This window comes from Geotrypetes seraphini, chromosome 2 (genome assembly GCF_902459505.1).
Source record: "Geotrypetes seraphini chromosome 2, aGeoSer1.1, whole genome shotgun sequence".
Classification (NCBI taxonomy): domain Eukaryota; kingdom Metazoa; phylum Chordata; class Amphibia; order Gymnophiona; family Dermophiidae; genus Geotrypetes; species Geotrypetes seraphini.
The window spans coordinates 525,568,539-525,592,692 of NC_047085.1; the positions used below are offsets into that span (position 1 = coordinate 525,568,539).

The 24,154-nt window shown below is 40.8% G+C and overlaps 1 long non-coding RNA gene across 1 annotated transcript in view; it reads right to left on the reverse strand.

Moving 5' to 3' along the window:
* LOC117354754 overlaps nt 1-24,154 on the reverse strand; it is a 739,456-nt gene that overhangs the window by 708,353 nt on the left and 6,949 nt on the right. The window contains exons 2-4 of the long non-coding RNA XR_004538240.1: nt 20,357-20,377; nt 18,416-18,436; nt 11,393-11,428 (exon numbers count right to left, since the gene is read on the reverse strand). This is a non-coding gene — a long non-coding RNA (uncharacterized LOC117354754). The remainder of the gene's footprint in view (nt 1-11,392; nt 11,429-18,415; nt 18,437-20,356; nt 20,378-24,154) is intronic.

The window sequence follows — 24,154 nt, forward strand, 5'->3', positions numbered from 1 at the left end:
TACAGGAGACACCTTCCTTCTATTTGCCCTTGACTGGAGGCTGTGATGCACTGCAGGAGCTTTTGGGAAAGAAGCCACTTTGTCTATGTCTACCTGCAGTTTGTATACTGATACCCATATAGACGAAACCATATCCACATTTGGGGAACTGGTAATGTGCCCTTTCTGGGATGCTCCATTCTATGTATAAAGTCCTCTTAATGCCCTTCACTCTTTTATCTTACTGTAGCAAGGGGGTCACCTTGGTGGCTGTTCCTCCAGGAACATCAGCAAGTGGACACTAAGGTCACCTATTCAAAGGCTTGGCATGCTCTTTTTGTGGTTCTATAGAGTAGACAAGACACACATCTACTACATGGCCAGGTCATAAGAACATAAGAATAGCCTTACTGGGTCAGACCAATGGTCCATCACCCCCTGTAGCCCATTCGCATGGTGGCCAATCCAGGTCACTAGGAACTGGCCAAAACCCAAGAAGTAGGAATATTCCTTGCAACTGATCCAGGGCAAGCAGTGGCCTCCCCCATGTCTTTCTCAATAACAGACTATGGACTTTTCCTCCAGGAACTTGTCCAAACCTATTTTAAAACCACCTACGCTATCCGTTCTTACCACAACTGCTGGTATTGAAAGTATTTCCCTGTAAGTTCATTGTGTGTCCCCTAGAAACATGATGGCAGATAAAGGTCAAATGGCCCGTCTAGTCTGCCCATCCGGAGTAACTATTATCTCTTTCTTTCCCTGAGAGATCCCACGTGCCTATCCCAGGCCCTCTTGAATTCAGACATAGCCTCTGTCTCTGCCACCTCTTCTGGGAGACTGTTCTACGCATCTACCACCTTTTGTGTAAAAAAAGTAATTCCTTAGATTACTCCGGAGCCTATCACCCCTTAACTTCCTCTATGCATTATCAATGAAAGAGACTCGACTCATGCGCATTTACATTACGTAGGTATTTAAACTCTGCTTTTTTCACTAAGATTTTATTTTGGAAGAGATTTATTGACGATATTATCTTTATTTGGAAAGGTTCTGTAATGGAACTTAATCAATTTATATGCCAACTTAATGAGTGTGATCAGAACATCCAATTCAGTGCTAACATTGATAGATCTAGTATTAGTTTTTTTAGATATTCAGATCTCTTTAACATCGGGTCAATTCCAGTCAACCATCTTTAGGAAAAATACTGACAGTAACTCTATACTCCATTACAGAAGTTTCCACCCGAAACGGCTCAAAGACAGCATTCCCAATAGTCAATTCCTGAGATTGAAGTGATTATGCTCTTCTTCTACTGATTATAGATCTCAAGCAGCAGTTATGAGTCGACGTTTTCATGATAGGGGATATCCAGACCATTGTATCAAAATTGCTCACAAGAGAGCTAATAAGGCCATTATTACCTAAGAATAAGTCTAATCAGATTAATCCAAGAATGACTTGTGTTTTACCCTTTTCTAATAAAACCTCTCACATTCAGAAGATTATACACAAACATTGGAACATATTGAGTTTTCATCCTGTGTTTTCAGAGGTTCCCATGTTTGCACACAAAAGGAATAAAAACTTAGGTGAATATTTCAATAATAACTTCATTGATCAAGATAACATCACTAATGGTGGACATACTTGCTGTGGTAAATGCAAATATTGTAGTCATTCTTTGATTACAGACCACATTGAAATACCTAATATAAATAAATCTTATTATTTACGTGGTTATTCTGACTATTATACTTCTCAAGTCGTATATGGGATTTTTTGTCCTTGTAATAATAATAATAACTTTATTTTATATACCGCAGTACCACAAACAGTTCAGAGTGGTTTACAGTGTAAGAGACTGTACATTTACAGCGAAGATACAATGAGAACTGTACATAATCAGTAAAGGTGTTTATACAGCGAAGAACAATGTAGATTTACCATGCAGGAGACTGTACATATACAGCAGATATATATATATATATATATAGTAGAGAGGCAGTGCGAGAGGCTTATAAAGAACAAAGCAGGGTACAAAACCAATACAGGGTGGTGAATGTCAAGATGACAACCAGTATCAATTACAGGATGGAGGTATTTGATTATTTGGTGATGAGGGTCGTAGAGGAAAGATTTGAGAGATTTCCTGAAGGATGAGTAGGATGGGGCAGATGAGATGAGGGTGGTCAGGCAGTTTGTCCATCTGCCAGCTTGGTATGAGAGAGTTCTATTGAGGAATCTTTTGTGGGTGCATCCCTTTGGGGAAGGGTAGATAAACAGGTTGGCATTGCGCGTGCGAGTGGTTCCAGGGAACACGAAGTGGTGAGACAGATATATCGGGGCAAGCCAGTTAAGATCTACCTAGGTCAAACTAAAAGAACTATTAAATTGAGAATAGCAGAACATCTGAGTAGTATTCGTAACAACAAATCTGAAGCCCCTTTAACTGATCACTGGCAATCAGCTGGTCACTCATTGAATGATCTGAAGTTCTGTGTAATCAGACAATTCAATTTCAACAGACAGGGTGATATTTCTCACACTTTAAGATATCATGAACAACGCTTAATTTTTACTTGGAGAACAGTAGCGCCCAATGGCCTTAATAAGGAAATAGAATGGACCATCAGAGAATTGTTAATCATCTGTTTTGCGTAATAAAAATTAGCATATCAGCTTGACGTTGTTCATCACGTGATTGTTTGACGTTCACATTGATTCAGTTTATTATGTGGAGATCCTTTGGCGGCGTGTTCCCTCTGTGGAGGTCCGAGGGTAATTTCAAATTTTGAGTTTATAGAATGTTTCTTATATATGATAACTTTTGACAACTGCATCATTCGTTTATTTTCAGTTCGTGCTTTTTCCTCCTGATGAAACACGATCGGTGTTGAGGAAATATTGGATTTTTATTCATTTCACGTTGAGGAGTTTTGGACTATTTTTCTTTAAGTTCAGCAGTTTTTCTTGTTTTTTGGTGATTCACTTATATTTCGCTATTGCTTCAAAACGAGTAAGTCAGTAGGAGTTTGTCAGCACCTGCTACACCTAAGAACAGGTGCATTTTCTTTTTCATCTTGTCAATTGGTCCTGGACTTTATACCTTTTATTTGAAAATCGATCTCATCTGAATCCAGCTAAGTACTTTATACTTTTTCAATCATTGCTTTGCTGATTAGGTCAGTCCAGTTTCAATAAGGTTGGAAGGCAGGTGAGTGCAATGATGTAGAAGCCATACATCTTCATTCTGAATAAGATTTCACACTGAGCACTCTAAACACTATTTTATTCTTTATTTTTATTAATTTTGATTAGATTATATATTATTGAATTCACTTTATTTGATATTATACAACGCTGGTGAATTTATTATCAAATACTATTTCTCCTACATATTTTTATATATTTTAAATATAAGAAGTTGCCCCCGCTGAGTCAGACCAGAGGTCCATCTTGTTCAGCGGTCCGCTCCAGCGGCGGCCCATCAGGCCTAGTGCCTGAACAGTGGTCCCTGATTAATTTTGTAATTTACCTCTAATCCCATCCCTATAATCTACCTTTACTCTTATCTGTACCCCTCAATCCCTTTGTCTTCCAAGTACCTATCCAAAGCTTCTTTGAACCCCTGTAGCGTGCTCCTGTTTATCACATATCGGGCGCCAGCAAGTTATGAGCCAACTCGCCCGATTCTCCTCTCGCCGCCCTGCCATCTGCCGTACGCCTCTTCCGATCGTGCGCTGCGATGTAATATTTTGTGCGCCAGCGCACGCCAGCGCAGCTTAGCGGGAACACTGGTTCAAATGGTTTTATTTATTTCCCCAAATTTATTTTTGTTATATGCATTGAAAATATTTGATATTGCGTTTAAATCAAAATCTCAATAAACTTGAAACGAGTGCCCGTGAGATTGTGGGAGGGTTAAATACTCAAAACTTAGAAGAATAACAATTTACTTAAAGTTTTTGCTATGCCAGCTTTCTGGTATCTTTACATACAGTGGCATACCTAGCATATGTAACATCCGGGGCCCATCATTTTTTGGCACCCCCCCATCTGTAAGAAAAACATGATTTTTAGTAACAAACCACACGTCACACATGAGTACCTAGGAAAAGACAGCATCTTACATATTGCAATGAGCAGTACATCAATACACCCATTGTAAAACTAAACAAGCCAGACCAGCACAGATCAATCCTACACCGTCAATCCTAACAGAAAACCATGTCTTTTTTTTTTTTAGTTCAATAATTTTATTGAATATTATGAGAAATATACAGAAAGCAGTTCAAACACATAGAATCAGAGTAAAAACATTTGGTGTAGAAAAAATCCATATCTACAATCATTTGTATACAACCAAAATAGTGAAAGGATCCAGAGTATTGGAACTGCTAATGAAAACCATGTCTTTCAAACACACAGAACACAGAAAACACCTTCGCCTAGTATGGAATATGTCATCACAGACTAACCCCTCCCCCTTTTACAAAACTGTACTGTGGATTTTAGCCACGGTGGTAACAGCCCTGACGCTCATTTAATTCTGAGCATCAGAGCTGCTACCACCACGGCTGGCGCTAAAAAACGCTCCACAGTTTTGTAAAAGGGGGGATAAAATAAAAATACACAGTTTCAACGCTCTAGCTCAGAGATGCCCAAACTTTTTGGGCTTGCGAGCTACTTTAAAATGACCAAGTCAAAATGATCTACCAACAATAAAATTAAAAAACACAAAGCACACTATACGCTGAGAAAATGTTAATTATCATTCCTATTCTGGGGTTTTTTTCAAAGAGGTCAAGGCAGATGACTCTATGCATTGTCACCTCAGTAACAACCATACAAAAATAGACAAATATACCACTCATCCTTTTTATTAAACCACAATAGCAGTTTTTAGCGCAGGGAACTGTGCTAAATGCCCAGCGCTGCTCTCGACGCTCATAGGCTCCCTGTACTAAAAAACACTATTACGATTTAGTAAAAGGGGGCCATAGTGCAAAATATAGACAGCATATATAAATTCAGACACATTTTGATCACTAAATTAAAAATAAAATCATTTTCCTACCTTTGTTTGGTAATTTCATCTGGTTGCACTTTATTCTTCTGACTGTGCATCCAATATTTCTTCCCTTCTTTCAGCCTCCTGTATGCTTCCTCTCCTCCAGACCTCATTCCCTCCCCCAACTTTTTCTTTCTTTCTCTGTCTGTCTTTCTCTGATTCTATGCCCCATTTTTTTGCTTTGTTTCTGGTTCCCTATCCCCCCCCCCCTTCTTTCTTTCTTCCTTCCTTCCTCCGTGCCCCATTTTTTGCTTTTTTTTCTGGCTCCCTGTCCCCCCCACCCCACCTTCTTTCTTTCTTTCTTCCTTCCTACCTCCCCCATGCCACCACCGCCGCGGAATAGGCTGCTGCTGCCGCAATCGGGAACAGGCCGAAATCTCCCTGCTTCTCTTCTGCACAGGGCCTATCAACTCTCGCCGCCCGACGTCAATTCTAACGTCGGAAAGGACGTTCCGGGCAGCCAGGCAGCGATTGGCTAGCCAGAACGTCCTCTTGACGTCAGAATTGACGTCGGGCCGCCACGAGAGTTGGTCAGCCCAGCAGGGAAGAGAAGCAGGGAGATCAAAGACACGGTGTCGGCCTGATCCCCGATGGCAGCAGTGAGAAGGGAAGGGAAGCAGGTTGGGCACCACTGCTCTAGACGAGCCGCACTCTAGGGAGAACAGAGGACCGTGAACCCTCGCACCCCCACCCCGACGTCCGATTCCTCCCCCAGCCTCCCCTTACCTTTGCGACGCGTGTGTGCGCTGTGACGAGAAACTTGTGCGCTGCGATGTAATATTTTGTGCGCCAGCGCACGCCAGCGCAGCTTAGCGGGAACACTGTCCACCACCCTCTGTGTGAAAAAGAACTTCCTGGCGTTTGTTCTAAACCTCTCCCCTTTCAATTTCTCTGAGTGCCCCCTTGTACTTATTGATCCCCTTAATTTGAAAAATCTGTCCCTGTCTATTTTTTCTAAGTCTCCGCTTTTCCAGGGAGAAAAGCCCTAGCTTTTTCAGTCTGTCAGTATATGAGAGGTCCTCCATGCCCTTTATTAGCTTAGTTGCTCTTCTCTGGACCCTCTCAAGTACCTCCATGTCCTTCTTGAGGTACGGCGACCAGAACTGAACACAGTACTCCAGGTGCGGGCGCACCATAGCACGATACAGTGGCAGGATGACTTCCTTTGTCCTGGTCGTGATACCCTTCTTAATGATACCCAACATTCTGGTTGCTTTCCTTGAGGCCGTGGCACACTGCGCTGACGCCTTCAATGTTGTGTCTACCATCACTCCCAGGTCTCTTTCAAGGTCGCTCACCCCTAGCGCTGTTTGTATGGAAGCTGTTTAGTTATAGACGATAAATAAATTTTAAAAAGAAATAAATGTATTACTATGTAACATGGTCTGTCCTCTAGTCTCTTGTGTTCAAAGGCGTACTACACTCCATTCAAGATTTTGTAGACTTCTAACATCCACCCCTTCAACCCTTCTCCAGTAAACAGGTCATGAGCAAGCAAGATGAGTTTAAGCCTCCAAGAAAGATAACAGCTCTTGTCCATCTCTAAGCCCTGAACTTTAGGGAAAATATTGTAAGCAACTTGTTGTGCTGTTGGATAGTGCTGGCGATTCATATCTCCCCTCTCCACACACCATTTTAGTTGCCTTCCTCTGGACCAACTCCATCCTTTTTATGTCTTTTTGGAGCCTCCAGAATTGAACACAATATTCTAAATGAGGTCTCACCAGAGTCTTCTACAGGGGCAAAAATCGCTATTACTTGGTAGCAATGGACTAAAAAACACTCTATATGCTGAGGAAAACAAAGGATTGAATTTAATGGAAGGATACCTCAGTGGCTGCTTTTAACATTACTGCAAAAGATGAAAGAGCTGCAGTTATTAAGAAAAGATCCTTACATTCCTTTGGAAAAACATGGGATGCGTTATTGGAAGTAGCTGTCATGCCCTATTAATGTAACCTTGTCATATGTATTATTTTACTGAATTCATACATTATTTTGTTAACATATCCATACATTTATTCTTATAAAACTATTCTGGTTGTACATTAACTATCCCTATTGTTCTTTTTTTGTATAACCTGTTTGATAACTAACAACAAATAAAAATGAATGAACTAAAAAAAATTGCAAAATTGCCAACTGCTGAACAAATTGTAAATAGATACAAGAAATGTATATTATTACAGAGACAGAAATTGCACAGCAGTAAGGCATAAGATGAAGGCAACCTCATCAAGATATAGAACACACACAGGCAATAAGGTCGTTATTGAATACAAGCACAGTATGTGATGTCACCTGCCGGGGTCTCAAGAAGCTTGCGAAAGACCACCGACAGGTGGCAGCACGACCCTGGCGTGGCTCCCAATGTGGAAGACCTCACTGGTGTCCCAATACTTTGGGCTTCGCAACAATAAAGCACAGCGAGCCAAGTCAGATCAAAAACAATGTCCAAAGTTTAATTTGTCTCCAAAACCCAATGAGTAGAAACCCAAAAATCATATAAAGAAGCACTAGCCCATAAGCTTCTTTTTTTTCTCCAAGAAAAAACAGATTTTTATCTCTCAAACAGTTCAATGAAAGCACAGCAGTGTTTAGGTTAGGTAAGTTCACAGTCAAGGTTCTAGGGCTTCACCCTGCCCTGAACCACAGTCTCAGTAAGAGCACACAACACTAGTCCCAAAAAGAGGACCTCAAGAATACTCTTGAGTCCTGGACTTTCAATCCAAAAATCCGGTTTCTTCACCAGGCACTCACATTTCACATGGTAAAGCAAACTTCAATCATGAAAAGAAAAAAAAATAAAGCCTTACTGCAGGCTCTTGTTATTCCAGCAATAATCAGTTTCAGTCCTTCCCACTGTTGGGCCACAGAATTGCTGGTTCCCCTTTTATTACTTAGCTTTTAACAAGCTCCCTCTGAATCCCAACCCTCAGATCTTCGGGGCTCCTACCCCAATTCTGTAAGTCCTGGGAACTGCTTCGCAAGCCAGAAAACTTCCTTCAGTTTCTCTGGGCTTTTGCACAGCTGGGGTGCAGCACTGCTCTGAGCTTGGCTTTACACACCAAACAAAAATAGTTTCTATCAATCTTCAACACTATATTATTATACACCTCCGTACCTGCAGTACTTAGTGAGAAGCTGCCAAGCTCACATCCATGGCTTCCTCGATGTCAGCTTCAGGCATTGTCCATATTTTCTGGCATACCCAGCTGCTCTGCTGGCTCCTGAGCAAAGGAATCCTCACACTCCATGGGTTCCTGAGCGAGGTCTGGCCTTTGCCTGGCCCGGAGAACCTTCCCTGCCAGGTCCTCGTGTGCAGCCTGTCTTACTGCCTTGGAGAGCTGCTTAAGAGTCCTTGGGCCACACCCTGTACTAGGTGTTTGTGTGCCTAGCTTTCGTGCTCTTGGGCTCCCCCCCAGGTTGCTGGGCAGAATACCACTGGGAGCCTGATTAAACCTCTTAATGTAGCTGGGGTTTTTACTGGACCGTGGAGCTAACCTGTATTCTGGCTCCTGCTCAGGTTCAGATGGCTCAGAATAGGCAGCTCTGCTTTCAGGATCTCCTGCCTGATCATTCTCGGTCAGTCTCTGTTCTCGGGCAAAGGATTTAGTCCGGGGTTTCACTCTGACATGACCGTCTCGGGGAGCGGAAATGTCACAGTGAGAACAGAGAGTGTCAGAACAGTTAGGGCGCTGGCCTTTGAGTGGACTGCTGGGCTAGATTGACCATTGGTCTGACCTGTATGGCTATTGTCAAGTTCTTATGTCAGAAGCCTAAGAAACAAGATGGGACAGTTAGAATATATTGCACTAAATGAAAAAATAGATATAATAGGGTGGAAAGAAGAAAACCAATGGGACACTGTTATATCGGAGTGAAAGGGTGGATCGAATTGATCGGGTCAATTGAAATCATTTATATTTAAGTGATATCTGTAAATTGTACCCCAGTTATTTCAGCCTTGATAACAAGCTCTCTGTTGAGACATATTTATTTATGGAAGTGTATAATCTACCAATTGGGGGAGATTCTCAGTGGATCCTCTAATACCTCCTTCTACCAATATTCTTTCAAGATGTTTCAGTCTAGGCCATCCATCTTGAGAGGACGACTTTATTTACCTGCTTGACTAAACAGTGTCTACTATAACTTTTCATCTACAGCTGCTTCCCCAATGAAGCAATAAACATAAGTATTTGGGAAGCCCAGTCTGGTGTGTGACATGTTTTGCCACCTGGAGAGGGAGGGTGATTTCAAACTCTGGGATCTCCTAAGCAGGATACATGACCCCACTGTCCCTTCCACTGACTCAGGGGGTGGCTACATATTTGAGACAAGAACCTCACCCTTTCTCTATTACCCTAGAAACCAGGGTTAAAGGGGGAAACGGGTTCACCAGTCTGCACAAATTCATGTTTTATTCAGGTTGACCAGCTTTCTTCTCTGTAATCCACACAGAATTTGTGGAATATCGTAATTGTACTTGTGATAATTCATGTCTCAAGAGATGAAGGACATAGAACCAGGAATTTGAATGCTTTTACTTTATTGAGGAAAGGATACAAGGGACAGCTGAATCATGAGACATCTCTACAAGATAATAGGCTTCAAGTTTTAGATGATATGGAAGAAGATCCCTTGTATGAAAGAGAAGAGTACAGAGAGGATTCTACGGTGGCCATTTTGCACATTCCTTTGACTGATAGCGAGGCCAGGACCTTCTAGAAGAGAGAAAAAGACAAGGAAATACTGAGCAGAGGCAATCTGAGACAGAAAAATACAAAATCTTTCTGAAGGGATTATCATGATCAGTATTGAAGTGGGAGTTGCTTCAAGAACACATTGATTAGGTGCTGTTTAGGTCTGAATGCAGAATTTTTATTTTGGATTACATGGTTCCTTCCTTTTTTTCATGCTCCTGGTGTTCATACGGTAGATCTCTAATAAAGACCGGTTTCTCTCCTGCTCTGTATTAACATAGAAGAACTAGATTAGTTCTGGGGAAGGAGGCTGCTAGAAGAGCCAGATTTATCCCCTACCTCAGTGGATTTGGACCAAGTCCTCAGGGACCACCTGGCCAGTTGAGTTTTCAGGAAATCCATAATGAAATTGCAAGAGATACAAGGGTTCTTGAAAAGGTTCCTGCACTGTATTATTATTAATATCATTATATCAATATATGCGTTATGAGGTATTGAAGAGAAGGGAGGGAAAGGATAATTCTATGTAATTTAAAGAATTGTAGAGTTTCAAGTGATGTATTTAAGTCAAAATGGTGTTACTTTTTGATGTTCTTGATGTAAATTATAAAAGTGAATAAATAATTTTTTTAAATAAAAAGGTTCCTGCACTTTCATATTTCCATATTTTTTATATTCTTTTCTGATGGTTTAAGAAGTTAGTAGGATGCTGGGAGAAATGTATCATAAAACAGGGTGATTATGTGGAAGAGTGATGTAATTTTCTTTTGAGATATTTAATAAATAGTGTTTAAAAAATTAAAAGTGTGGAAACCTTTTGAAGATCCCTCATATATTTAGCACACCCTTTCTCCATTACATGCAAATATCTCTCATGCATATTCATTGTGGGTGCACCGACTGGCCTGGATGTCCCTGAGGACTGGGTTGAAAGCCACTGCTCCACCTCCTTTCCCCAATCCCTCTGCAGTGCCCACAGACGCAGAGAAAACACTTCCTTCAGGGCTGCTCCCAGAGCCAGCAGGTTGATGCATATGCCATGGCTATGAAGCTCAGGTCTCCTGCAAAGCTGCATAATGTTGGGGTTCATGGAAGCAACACTGCCACCTTCTGACAACAGGTGGGATCATTTTAATAAAGATTATGTCATAGACCAGAGAGAAGGAGGTGGCTAAATGATTGTAATTTCTGTCTTTTACCTATGCTCAAATTGCTAATATACCTAACAAGAGGAAGTTGGATTTACCAGCAATTATGTCCCATGGGATTTCTTTAATGGCGCTTGTTTCTCCGCAGATCTTTCTGCAAGAAAAAGAAACAAACCAGGTACAAGGGAAGAAGGAGAGAGAGATTCTAGAGAAAAGCAGCAAAGTCACTTCAAAGGGATCAACCAAGAGAGGCACAAAGATACTCACAGATATCCACACAGCAACACTCGTACATTCACACGCGCAGAGACATACGAGTATGCACACATACATACACGCCAGACACACATAAACATACATGCACACAGAGCTAGACACAGTTGCTACAAAGAGCAAGTTTTGCTGACACAGTAACTCCAAAAAAGAAGCGGTTTTGAAATCTACAACAGTTGAGAAGAACAAGAACAAAAGTCTGGACTTACCAAGAAATTGGCGGGTATGGGTTTAGGACCATTTTTCTAAAGGGAAGAAGGAGAGTGAGATTCTAGAGAAAAGCAGCAAAGTCACTTCAAAGGGATGAATCAATAGAGGCACAAAGATGCTCACAGATATCCACACAGTACATGCACAAGCGCAGAGACACACGAGTATACATGATCATATGAAAATCAATAATGTATATTATATCTAATATCAAATCAGAACCATGGTCCAACCCATGTGGAGCTCCACAAGTATCACCTCTATCACCTACGCTGTTCAACCTCTTTATTTCCTCCCTTGGAGCCACTTTAGATAACTTAAATGTTACATCCTTCAGCTACGCAGACGACATCACCATACTCCTCCCCTTCGACCCATCAGAGCAAAACTGGAAATAACCCTAGATGCAGTGGAAAAATGGATGGAAGACCACAAACTGAAACTAAACTCAGAGAAAACAAAATTCCTTCTGCTCGAAAAGGCCAAAACTCCCTCCATTACAGAACTGAAAATTAAAAACACCAAATACCCAATACAGCCGAACTCAAACTCCTAGGAGTAACGATAGACAGATGCTGCACAATGCAATCCCAAATCAAGAAAACATCCCAGAAAGCTTTTTTAATTATGAGAAATCTACGTAACATAAGAAAATTCTTCAACCCAGCACAATTCAGGCTAATTGTCCAATCCCTAGTCTTAGGTCTACTGGACTATTGCAATTCCCTCTATCTACCTTGTCCTGCCAACAGGATAAAACAACTTCAGACTATACAAAACACTGCCCTCAGACTGATCTACTCCCTGAGAAAATATGATCATATTACAACTGCCTTCCTAGACTCTCACTGGCTACCTATGCAAGCACGAATTCAATTCAAATTCTACTGTCTATTATTCAAAGCATTAAACGGCTCCGCCCCCCCTATCTAAACAACCGCCTAAACCAGATCCTCACCTCAAGACAAAGAAGAACTCCAAACCCTTTTGCCTTCCCTCCACTCAAGGGCACTCAGCGCAAAAAGTTGTTTGATAACCTTCTGGCGACGCAAGCAGCAAAACTTAATCACTCCATCTCCAACCTGTTGACGGCGACTTCAAAACTTTTCGAAAAGAAATCAAAACCCTACTTTTCAAAAAATTTATCCAGATATCTTAACCCAACCCTTCCCCCTCCTCCTAGATAAATTCTCCCCCAAAACCTCCACTTAAATAATCTCTTCCTCCCCAAAACACCAACCAAGTATTCAGATCCCTGAAATGTAACGTAATCTTATTTGTACTCTAACTGTAATTGTTATATCACACAGTAACGTACTGTCAATTTAATATCCAATTTGCAAGTTCTTCCAGAATTAATCCAGCTACCTCTCCTCCCTTGTAACCAAAAAAAAAACCCCCAATACTGTTGTAACTTCACTGGAAATGTCCAATTAGCTCTTTTGTAATCCGCCTTGAACTGCAAGGTATAGGCGGAATAGAAGTCCCTAATGTAATGTAATGTAATATTGTTTAAATAAGTGGGTTTTAAGATCTTTTCAGAACTGATAGTAAGTAAGAAATGGAAATGGAAGGGGGAGAGGTGCTGAATCTGCAGGAAAGGTTGGGTCAAGGAACGGAGGTACTCCATCTGTGGGCAGGAGGGCTAGGGATAAGAGAGAGGGGTGCTGAATTGGTGGTGGGGGGTCTGGGGGCAAGGATGAGAGTTGCTAGACCTACAGGATGGCTGGAGGCAAGATCTGCAAGGGATGGCTGGAGAGAAGGGAAAGAAGTTATAGAAATGCATGGGGGAGGCCTGTAAAAAGGGTCGGGACTGGAGGGAAGGGAGAGAAGTGCTGTTTTATGGGAGGGTTTACAGGGAAGCAGTGGCATGCGGAGAGGGCTTTCAGGGGATTCAGTGGGCAGCCTGCTCAACCAGTCAAACTGCATCAATCAAAAAAGGAAGCCAAAAGGGAAAAAAAAGCAGGGCTCTTGGGCTGGGGATTCTCCGAACCTCCTGATCTGAATTTGATTGGCTGAGCAGCATTTACCTTTTTTATTTTATTTTGTGATTAGAATGTGTCATATTTGCAAGGTTCAAATTGGTGGAGAAAGACTCACCTGGAAGCATTGGATGAGTCCCAAACTGAAAAAGCACATGGGAGGTGGAAAACAGTCTATAATTCAAAGAGATTGCCTAAAGCTGATTGTTAAAAGCAAAAATCTGGAGCGAAAGTGTGGTCCAAATTGCACTGCATTGTAAAAGTATGCACAGAAGACTAGGTTCCTGGTTTGAAAATACCCTAGATTGGGGGTGGATTTCAAGTCGACTATTGGAGCTGCTGTAGCTCGTAATTGATGCCCCACCAGGAGGTTGAATATGAGCTCTTGCACAGCAAAAATGGATGCGCTGCGGACCATAATGCAGCTTCAGAAACATCCTGAATAGGAATTAAGATGAAAATTTGCCATGCAGAAGCTGTAAGTCGCTCTCTATGATCCTCAATTGACACAGGAGGGATCAGGTGTGCTCTTGGATAGCACAAATTAATACAATGTGCTATCGGAGAGGAGAGAGAGAGTTCTTTCTCTGTGCTATCATATTGCATTTTATTGTTTTTTTGTTTTCTTGTGTTCCTCAGTAGCTGATGTAGAGGAAACGAAGAGCTGATTTGGTTGGCGAAATGAGTAGTTGCCTAGAGGTAAAAACATAAAAGCATGGAGACCTTGGTCTGCTGGAAAGGAATGCAAAGGAAGAAACGACGATGATAAAGTAATAGATTGGTGTAAATGAAAATCCTTACCAAGTGTAGGAAAGAATCTGGGATGAGTTCGGAAAAACTCTTAATTTGGAGAAGGGAATCAAGGTTTTCTCAGGAGTTAGAACATCATGAAGCCTGAATGGATAGATAAAGGTATTCTCAGGCTTCATGTTTCTCTGTAAGTGTGGAAAAACCTCCAAAGTGCTGAGGTAGTAAATAGAAGAGATGAAAGCTAATGTAGTAGATTGCATCAAATTGAAATGAATTCAGAATGTCAAAGGCATGTCCTGCCAATGAGAGAAACAACCCCTATGTCCAACTGAATAGAGCAACTAAAGAGAGTGATTCTATCCAGTAGCCATGGCCTAAGCTGTGGTCAAGAAAAAAACATAGGGTTTGGATTTTTTTCTTCTATATATTGAGGCACTCATGCAAAATTGTCATTTCTTTAATAAGACATTAACTATTTTTTCTGAGGCCCTCCAAGTACTTACAAATCTAAAATGTGGCCCTGTAAAGGATTTGAGTTGGAGACCACTGTTCTAAACAGTGTGTCTTTCATGAATCTACTAGAGAGGAACTGAGCATCTGTGTGTGTGTGGTAGATTACTAAAGCTTATTTCCTTTTGCATTATTTGTTATTTTTAGTGCAAGTATCCCTTCAGACAATGTATTAGATCAGGGGTGTCCAATGTCGGTCCTCGAGGGCTGCAATCCAGTCGGGTTTTCAGGATTTCCCCAATGAATATGCATGAGATCTATGTGCATGCACTGCTTTCAATGCATATTCATTGGGGAAATCCTGAAACCCGACTGGATTGCGGCCCTCGAGGACCGACATCGGACACCCCTGTATTAGATATTGCATACCAGATTAACTTTTATAATCAGACAAACTGAGTTTGTTTTATTTCTTTACATTTATTTTAAGGCTGGAATGATGCTTGTTAGTATTTCCTGCTGACACAAGACTGAATGATTTAGTTACAAAATTCCTATTCTCCTTCATATATAGGAACAGCGTTTTCAGGTCATCTGTTACGTGCTTTGTGCATTTCTAATTTGAACTCTACTTAAAGTAATTTTTAGAAGAGGTTGTACTGAATATTCTTGGACTTGATGATTATTACATATGTTGTGATCTAATATGTTATATATATATATACTTTCTCTCTCACACATTCTCTCCCACTGACTGCAGCGGTGGGAGGGGGACACTCATCTTGCTGACTTACAAGTGCATTCACTCTGAAGCTCCCCATATCTGTCTTCACTAATCTCCCCTATGCTCCCCACCCCCCGTGATCTCTGTTCATCAGGCAAGCCTCTCTTATCCGTACCCATCTTCAGACTCTGTCCATTCTTTCTTCTATCACCATATGCCTGGAACAGGTTGCCTGAATCAGTATTCAAATCCAAGCTAAAGGCCCACTCAACTCCCGCACACTGCTATCAGATACCTAGACCCACTGTATCATTTCCTCTACCATAATCTCCCCAACACTGAAATGTCCTGTCTAAATTAGATTGCAAGCTCTTCTGAGCAGGGACTGTCTATTGTATGTTAAAATGTACTTTGCTATGTATGCCTTTCAGTGCAATAGAAATAATAATAAATAGTAGTAAAGCAGTAAAGTCACTTTATTGGCATCAATCGATTGAGGCAGACAAACATATAGACTAGTGGTTCTTAACCTGGGTTCAACCAAACCCCAGGGGTTCGGTGAGTCAGTCTCGCGGGTTCGGCGGAGGTCAAAACACACCTCCGACTCATATAGCGCTTCGGTCACGTTCAATCATCTATCAGTTATTCAGTGATTTTGATCAAGACTGATCGTGTACTCGGTTTCTTGATCTATCAATCTGTAACTAACGCCTTATATACATCAATCAATTCCTGATCAAAATTTGTGATTTAACTGATAGATGATTCGAAGCGCTTATGATTCGTGATGATACGCCCCGCTTGTCCATAATTGGCTGCAGGTGATCACGCAACATAGCTTGGCCTATCTGTGCTGCAGGGGATTTGATGTGCACAGTAGTCGAATTGTAACTGTTGTGATGGTACGTCATGCGATACCTATCTTAATATTTTAATCCCTTACTAACTATGTCGAGCAAAATACGAAAGTGGTCGGACGAATATGTACAATATGGATTCACATGTATAACGGAACGTGATGGGAGTCAGCGTCCTAATTGCATGATTTGTAATGCCAAGTTGAGTAATTCTAGTCTAGCTCCGGCAAAACTAAGGGAACACTTCCTTAAGCTGCATGGAGATGTAAAATACAAAAACACAACGCTCGCTGAATTCAAGGTGAAGAGAACAAGATTCGATGAAAAGGCTACTCTGCCTGTTCTCGGCTTTGTACCCATCAACAAACCGATCCTCACAGCATCGTACAAAGTTGCTTACCTGATCGCAAAGCAGGGCAAACCACACACCATTGGTGAAACACTCATAAAACCAGCTGTGTTGAAGATGGCGAATATCATGCTGGGAAAAGCGGCTGAAGTTCAGTTATCTGAAATTCCTCTTTCAAATGACATCATCAGCAACAGAATAGAGGACATGAGCAAAGACATCTTGGCTCAAGTAGTTGCAGATCTGATTTCAAGCCCGGCAAAATTTAGCCTTCAACTCGACGAGACCACAGACGTTTCCAATCTAAGCCAGCTTGCAGTATTCGTGCGCTATGTGAAAGACGACGTGATAAAGGAAGATTTTTTATTTTGTAAGCCTCTTACAACAACAACTAAGGCAACTGCTGTGAAGAAACTTGTGGATGACTTCTTCAAAGACAACAATCTTTCGTGGGATATGGTTTCTGCAGTTTGTTCGGACGGAGCTCCAGCCATTCTCGGAAGAAAGTCCGGTTTTGGTGCGCAAGTGAATGCCGATGCACCACACATCATTGTTACGCATTGCATTCTGCACAGGCATGCATTGGCAATAAAAACCTTGCCTCCAAAACTGGCAGAAGTTTTAAAAATTGTTGTGGAATGCGTGAACTATGTGCGAAATAATGCTCTGAAGCACCGCATCTTCAAGGAGCTGTGTAAAGAAATGGGATCTGAATTTGAGGTACTTCTGTACTATTCTAACGTTCGGTGGTTATCCCGGGGACAGGTGCTGAATCGTGTTTTTGCCATGCGAGTGGAATTAGCTCTGTTTTTGCAAGAGCAGCAACATTGTCATGCAGATTGCTTCAAAAATTCTAAGTTCATTCTCATTTTAGCGTACATGGCTGATATCTTTTCAGCTCTCAATCATCTCAATAAGCAGATGCAGGGTCAACATCATCGAAGCGGAAGAAAACCTGAAAGCTTTTCAAAAAAAGCTACCATTATGGAAACGACGAACAGAAAACGATAACTTCGCAAACTTTCCCCTGCTAGACAACTGTGTAAGTAAGATCAAATATGTATCTGGAATCAGAGACATTTCTGTACCCGCGGAACTGAAGCAAACTATTGCCACGCACTTAGATGAGCTTACAAAGTCTCTCGACGGATACTTCCCTACAAGAGTCATATCCAGCATGGGTGAGACAGCTGTTCACGTTTAGTGTTGAGACAACAGATGTCAATGATGAATACCTCGATGAAATCATTGAAATTCAGCAGAGCCAGGTTCAACAGCAACTCTTCAGAACAACAACGCTCTCAACGTTTTGGTGTCAACAATTGGTAACGTACCCTGTTATTGCTAAGAAAGCTCTGGAAATTTTCATATCGTTTGTTACAACATATCTTTGCGAGCAATCCTTTTCGAGGATGCTGGACATAAAAACGAAGAAAAGGAACAGACTTTGTTGCAAAAATGACATGAGAGTGGCACTTGCCAAGATAAAGCAGCGCGTTTCTGAACTGGTCTCTGAGAGGCAACAGCAGAAGTCACACTGATTTGCAGTAAATTTCATTATTATGTTATTATTATTCGAAATATAGGAGAACTTTTTTGTTTTCAAAATTGATATTATTTTTTCTCTCACTGTATACCTATGTTTTGAATTTGTAAAAATCATATTTTATTTTTTCAATAAAGAAGGGTTCAGTGAACACGCATATGAAACTGGTGGGGTTCAGTACCTCCAACAAGGTTAAGAACCACTGATATAGACACACAAATGCTCACAAATACAGATAGATAAATGAGCCCATACACAGAGATAGACACAGTGGCTACAAAGAGCAAGATTTTCTGATACAATAACACCAATTCAATACTTTTGACATTGGCAATAGTTCAGAAAATCAAATGTTTGGACTTACCAAATTATAAGTAACGGAAACCTAAAGGGAAGAATGAGATCAGTGATTTTAGAGAAGAACATCTCATGGGAAACTCACAAGAACATCTCATGGGAAACTCACAGAGCAGCAAAGTCACTTTATTGGCATCAATCAATAGAGGGAGACAGACATAAACAGAAATAGGACAGAATTATAGACAGAAATATGCTGTTAGATATAGACATGCACACATACAAGCACACACACGCAGACATACAGACAGATATAAACACTGGTTGCAGTTTAATATGTGTCACATCTAGAATAGTTCACAAGAAAAAAGAATAATATCAAAAGTTTGGGCTTACCCCATCGTTAGCAGTGTTCATCTAATAGAACCACATCATAAAATTAAAATCAACATTCTTGTTTATCAAATAAATAAGGAAATCATTAGAAATGTATTTATTTGATAAAGTTCAAGTTTAAGTTTATTAATTTTAATATACTGACCATCGAAGGACACCTGGCCGGTTTACAATGTTAAAAATAAAAAGTTAAAAATAAATTTTTATAAGGGGAGGATGTGTGAACATTAAATTGACAAATTACAATTATGAATGTGAGCTTGAGGGTGAAGGGGAAAGGGAAAGTTGATAATTATATCATTAAAAGAAAAATTAAAAGGAGAGGAAGAGAGGGGGAGGATATGACATCAGGAAAGTGGTTTGCTTCTTAGAAGCGGTTTGTATTTAGTTTGCTAGTTATTAGGGAGGAAATATTTAAATGCTATGGTATGCATCTTTGAATAAAAATGATTTTAGTTTAATCCTGAATTTATCGAGTGAATTTTCAAGAAGGAGTTGAAGTGGCATGGCTTTCCATAAAGTAGGAGCTACTATAAAAAAATTAGTTTAACTAGTGTAGTAGAATTCTTTTTATGGAAGGTATGGTCAGTAGATTCTGATCGGCCAATCTAACAGTCCAGGAAGGGCAAAAAGGGATGATGAGTTTATCAAGAAAAGATGGGAGATGCGAAAGTTTGATTTTGTAAACAAGCATTAAGGTTTTATAGGTAATACAGTGAGTAATGGGTAGCCAGTGAGCTTTTCACAGAAGAGGAGTTATATGATAATTTTTCTCAACCTTATAAATAAGCTTAATTGTCGTGTTTTGAATGAGCTGCAGATGACGTAGTTCTTTTTGAGTGATTCCATTATATAGAGATTACAGTAATCTAAATGAGAGATGACCAGTGAGTGAACGAGGGTTGTAATTGCATCAGTTTCAAGAAATGAGTTTAGGGAATGAATGAGAGGAAGTTTATGGAAACAGGCTTTTACAACAGAGCTTATCTGGTCATGAAAGGTTAAATCTTTATCTAGAATAACTACAAGCAAATTTATTTTTGATTCAATTTTTATCAGACAAGATTTAATAAAAATTTAACAAAAATTTTGATTTTAATTTTACGATGTGGTTCTATTTTTATTCTTCTAAACTTTTTATTTTTTAGTAATATTTGAAACTGTATATTAACTAATGCTGTATTTGACTGCTGTATGAAGTATTGTTTTTATGAAATTGTAATTTTTTGCTGAAATGTTTCAGTTTTCTTTATCTGTTGTGAACCGCCCAAAACTGTTGGTAGGGCGGTATATAAGAAAATAAATTCTTATTATTATTATCTAAAGGGAAAAAAGAGAGCAGTTATTTTAGAGAGGAACTTCTCATGGGAAAGTTACAAAGCAGTAACTCACTGTATTGGGATCAGTCAACAGAGGCAGACAAACATATGAACACACACACACAGAGGCAGACACACATATAACCACAGATATAGACACAGATATGAACCCAGACACACACACACAGATGTAGATAGAGTGGCTGCAAAGAGCAAGATTTTCTGATACAGTAACATCAATTTAATACTTTTGACTTTGGCAATAGTTCAGAAAAACAAAAGTTTGGACTTACCACAGCACCAGTAGCTTTATCCTAAAGAGAAGATTAAGAGCAGTGATATTAGACAAGAACGTCTCATGGGAAAGTCACAGATCAGCAAAATCACTTTATTGGCAGCAATTAATAGAGACAGACACACATATATTCACAGATACAGACATGGACACACAGATAAAGATGTACACACAGAAGGTAGAAACACAACTGCAAAAGGAAACATATATTATATGAACACAGATACACACACTCACACAGAGGTAGACACAGTGGCTACAAAGAGAAAGATTTTCTGATACAATAACACTAATTCAATACTTTTGACTTTGGCAACAGTTCAGAAAAACAAAAGCTTGGACTTACCACAATATAAGTACAGTGGTGCCTCGCATAACGGACGCCTCGTACAGCGAACGCTGCGCATAACGAACTTTTTGTCTTGCTCCCTATAACGAACTTCGTTTCACACAACGAAGTCGCCCGAGGGGCCCGGGGGGGGGGCGGAACTACTCTCGCCGAAGCCGGGAACAGCAGCACCCTCCTGTCTGAATGCAGTGTTCCATCATCTCCCTCCACCTTACCTTAGATGCCGAGTTTTCCGGCTTTCTTTTTCAGCCAGCCACACACTTTCAAAGAGCAGCACATGCGCGCATGCTCTGTTGTTCAATCTTCTCCTCTGACGCAACCGGAAACCGGAAGTTGCAGGAGAAGAGAACATTGATCAACTTCAGCAGCTGCGCGTGCACAGCTTTTTGAAAGCGTGCGGCTGGGTGAAAAAGAAAGCTGGCAAACTCTGCATATAAGGTGAGGTGGAGGGAGGGAAATGTAGGGCTGCAGAACGAATTATTTTCTTTTACATGTATTCTTATGGGAAAACAGGGCTGCAGAACGAATTATTTTGTTTTACATGTATTCTTATGGGAAAACGCGTTTCACACAACGAACGTTTCACATAACAAACTTGCTCCTGGAACGGATTAAGTTCGTTGTGTGAGGCACCACTGTAATGTCATCCTAAATGGAAGAACGAGAGCAGTGATTTTAGAGAACTTCTCATGGGAAAGTCACAGAGCAGCAAAGTCACTTTATTGGCATTAATCGATAGAGCTAGAAACACATATGCTCACAGACAGAGACAGAGACACACAGAAATACAGAGACAGAGACGCAAATTTACACAGAGATAGACACAGAGGCTAGAAAGAACAAGAAATTAGGGAGGCAATCAAACTGGGTAACAGAGTAATAATGGGAGGTTTGAACTACCCAGATATTGACTGGGTAAATGTATCATCAAAGGATTCTAGGAAGATACAATTCCTTGATGAAATCAAAGACTGCTTTATGGATTAGCTGGTTCAGGAACCGACAAGAGGTGATGCCATTCTAGGTCTAGTTCTTAGTGGAGCCTATGAATTGGTGAAGGAGGTAACGGTGTTGTTGCCACTTGATAAGAGTTATCATAAAATTTTCAGATTTGATATAATCTCTGGAATAAGTTCACACAGGAAATCTAATAGAACAGCACTTAAGTTTAAGAAAAGAGACTATGATAAGATAAGGAGAATGGTAAAAAAAGAGACTTAGAGGTGCAAAGGTCAAAAATGGACATCAGGACAGGATTTTATTCAAAACTACCAAAACAACAAAATAAAAATAGCACCAAAAGGTACCACAAAGTTTATGGCTTCCTTTACAGTACAGATGTCAGTTTAAAAGTTTGTGTATAGCCTTTAAAACTCTTCATCTTTCACAACCCTCTAATTTAGCTTCTCTCACTGTACCTTGTACTCAATCACGTTAACATTGATTCCAACAGACTTGATCTTCCATCCCCAAGCATGGCCCACTATGAATCAACACATTCCTCTGCATAATTTTTCTCTCTCCATTGTTTTGGAATAATCTTCTACCTTATATTAGATCTGAGCAATCCTTTTCCAAATTTAAATCACTTTGGAAGACATTTTTTCAGGGTAACTCTGAATGAAATTAATGGCATCAGTAAATCTATTTAATTTTAACCATTTTAATAGTATATTGCTTTTATTTTTTTATTTTTGATTGTAAGAATGTCTCTTGTTTGATTGTATTATCTTTCCTATTAATATTGGCATTCTTTTCATTGTGATTTGTATTGAAAACCGCTTTGAGATTTTGTTTGAAGAGGGATATCAAATGAGAAATAAAAACAAACAATCAAAGCAACCAAAGGATTGTGGAACAAAAGATCAGATGTACCCGTTTGTAGTTTATTAAGTAGCCAAATAACTTGATAACAGTAGGCTGGTATCAAGATAGCTTACATTGGTGCAGGGGTGGCCACTCTGGTCCTCGAGGGCTGGAATCCAGTCAGGTTTTCAGGATTTCCCCAATTAATATGCATTAAAAGCAGTGCATGCAAATAGATCTCATGCATATTCATTATGGAAATCCTGAAAACCTGACTGGATTTCGGCCATCGAGGTCCAGAGTTGTCCACCCCTGCATTGGAGCTTCTGTCCTGTGCTCTTTATTTGTAGCTTCTTCAACTGCATGGATTTTTTTGACTATCACGGTTTTATATTTAAGACAGCCAAGGACCCTATAAGACCTTTCAGGAAGGCATTTTACTTTGGCAGAACTCGGCCTGTGTTATTTGGCTTTATCTTGTTTGTCACTTGTGACTGTATACATCATTTGTGGATTGTTTTAAGTCATTTGGGAACTGGTATATCTGCGCTGTTCCACAATCTTTTTGTTGTTTTGCTGCTTCATCTCCTTTGTGCAACATTTTGGATTTTGTTCTTTTGTCTTAAGGAATTACTGGTGCAAGATATGGTGTTCAATTCTGATGAATCAGAGAAATTCAACCAAATTTCTATAATTCTGGATGATTTAATGGGCCAGTTTGACAAACTGAAGAGTAGCAAATCAACTGGACTGAATGGTATACATTCCAGACTGCAGATAAAAGTGAAAAATGAAATTAGAACATAAGAACATAAGAACTAAAGAATTGCCATCTCTGGATCAGACCCTAGGTCAGCGATGGCGAACCTATGGCACGCGTGCCAACTGTGGCACGCGAAGGCCTTGCAGCTGGCATGCGCAGGGCCGCCATCAGGGCAGTACTACCAGGGGGTGCACAGGAGAGAGAGCTGAACGGGGACGATGGGGGACCCGTGGGGTTAAATATAACTCGAGCCGCAAGGCTCGTCTTCTACTCCGACTGCCCTGCAGCTCACACAGCCGATCTGAAATCTTCCCCGACGTCAGCGCTGACGTCGGAGGGCGGGCTTAAGCAAAGCCCGCCCTCCGACGTCAGCGCTGACGTCGGGGAAGACTTCTGGTCGGCTATGTGTGCGCGGCGGGACAGGCAGGAAATAGAAGACAAGCCTACACGGCTCAAGCTACATTTTGCTGAGAAAGTTGCTGGGAGGCAAACGGGGAACACAAAAGGGAGAGGGAGTGCGTTTTGGACACAAGGTATGAACTTGGGAGAAAGGAAGGGAGGGAAAGAGATGCTGATGTGGGGAAGGGAATGGGTTTTTGGACACAGAAGGCATGAACTTGGGAGAGAGGAAGGGAGGGAAAGAGATGCTGAGGTGGGGGAGGGAATGTGTTTTTGGACACAGAAGGCATAGACTTGGGAGAGAGGAAGGGAGGGAAAGAGATGGTTGTGTACACGGGGAATAGAAGAAAGGAGAATTTTTGGTCATAGGGAGGGAGTGAGGTACAGACAGTGGCATACCAAGGTGGGGGTGGGGGCGGTCTGCCCCGGTTTTACGCCCCAAGGGGGTGCACAGCTGGCCACCCTCCAGTGTTCTCCCT